The sequence below is a fragment of the Pinus tabuliformis genome, chromosome 3_2, assembly GCF_031772625.1.
Source record: "Pinus tabuliformis cultivar Carrire ecotype Pingquan chromosome 3_2, CPIR1, whole genome shotgun sequence".
NCBI classification, from domain to species: Eukaryota; Viridiplantae; Streptophyta; class Pinopsida; order Pinales; family Pinaceae; genus Pinus; species Pinus tabuliformis.
Genome location: NC_142302.1, coordinates 1,215,364,484 through 1,215,366,508, shown reverse-complemented (window position 1 = coordinate 1,215,366,508; position 2,025 = coordinate 1,215,364,484).

The following is a 2,025-nucleotide window of genomic DNA, read 5'->3' as shown; positions in this document are numbered from 1 at the left end:
TCACTCCTATTAATCCCATTGTGAAATCTAGATATGTCCCTTTGGTAGCCATGACTTTTGGAGTACCTTTTTTCCTTGGGGAAAATAATCCATGTTCTAGTACCTTTGCCCTAGAGCCCTTAAAATGTCTGAGTAATCACTTTCGTAGCTATTTTGTCCATGGAAGTTAATATACTGGAGGATAACTCTGTTCAATTAGGATTTCATCCCTTCCCCTAGATCTATTTTATCAAAATTAGTTATCATTTTTAGTATTTTCAATTTGCTATATTCAGGGAAACTAACACATAATCCCATATGCCATAAGCCAAAATGGTCACCCATGCCTACTAAATTTTCTTTTGATATCATGAATTTCAATGGAAATATAAAAGATAATCCCACCACAGATACCAAAACTTATCATTTTTGGTGCTCATCTAACTCTTGTGTTGATACTAGTATATGTCAATGAATTTTCTAGCATATTATAACTAGTAATGTTGAAAATGTTGCATTGAACTTTGTAGGGACTCATATTACAACTACACTTATTTGGTTGAGAAGTTTTTGATGCATTTTTAGCTACCCCTTTGAAAAGTGACTAGAATTAATCTCCTATCAAACTTTTTTGAATACACTTCCATTTTCATTTCCAATAATATTCATGAGTGGAGGTGATGTAAATGGCTGATCCAAACTAATATTATAGACCAATTGTTAATATATTTGTTCACTCAATCATTCTTATCACATATTTCTAAATAAGTTGTGATGGCAGTGACAAATATCATGGATCAACCCATCTTACAATCCCAACATCTTGACTTCATATATTATTAGTCAAGAACCTTGTATGACATTATATTTAATGTTCGTTATCTATTGAATGATTATACTTGAGCCAACCCAAGACCACATGTTAAGCATTTTGTTGGATCTATTTCTATTAAAACTATGAGATGGTTAGTTGTGTAATTAGGTCAATTAATTGATTCCTCAATCCCATTACCTAATGCACCCATCACATAGACTATTGTGAACATTGAGGACAACTTTCTAAGATAATTCATTACAATCGATATCATTGAATAATTATTAGAAACATGTAGTCAAAAGGACGATAAATAAATAGTTTGAAAATTATGGAAAGGGCTCAACAAACTGAAGCCAACATAAGCGGGGGAATGATGATGAAAATAGGAATAACAAGTTTCCTTTTAATATTTCTAAGGATATTATCTTACTCATGAGTTCCCAAGAATGAATGACATTCATTTCTTATTCGCACAAGAGGGTTTAAGTAGGTAATAATCTATTTTGATGAATCCATTCCCTACACAACAATAACAAAAAATGGTTTCAAAATATCCAACTCCTCCATTAAGGGGAAATAGAGGTTATTATCAACAAGAAGGTCCATTGAATGAAATTATTTTTTATGTGTGATGAGGTGGTGATTTCAAATACAAAAGTTAAGAACTACAAACCTCTTAATAATGGGGTTTATCAACATTCGCTAATGAAATTTAAGGATAAATATTATTTTTTAAATGTTCCAAATGGCCCTCATGTTGACCCAAAAAGTTTAAAGAGTTTAAAATTAGTGTTGAAATGTAGTGCTTCGTTCAAGTATGCTAGGAAACATCGCTTATGCTTTGCATAATTAAGGGGCTAATAAGAAGGAAGAAGTTGGATGTGCTCATCATTTCATGTTATGCAACTATCTCATAAAATAGAATAAGAGATAGATCAGTGACTTCAAAATTAGCCTCTTTGAGGGGACAACCTCCTTTACATTACAGAAATGAACAATTCTTGGATGATGTAAATGGAAAGACCTCCTTTCTATATATCGGAGTCTAAGGGGTCACAATATAATTAGAGCTGACATGATAATAATATTGTAAGGGCACAATAATAACAATAGTGGGCTTCTATGGGGCACCATAATAACAATATGGGGACTACATGGGTACAACAATATAATAAGGGGGTTGTACTAATAACAATAAGGGGCTACACTAGTAGTATAGGAACCTAACA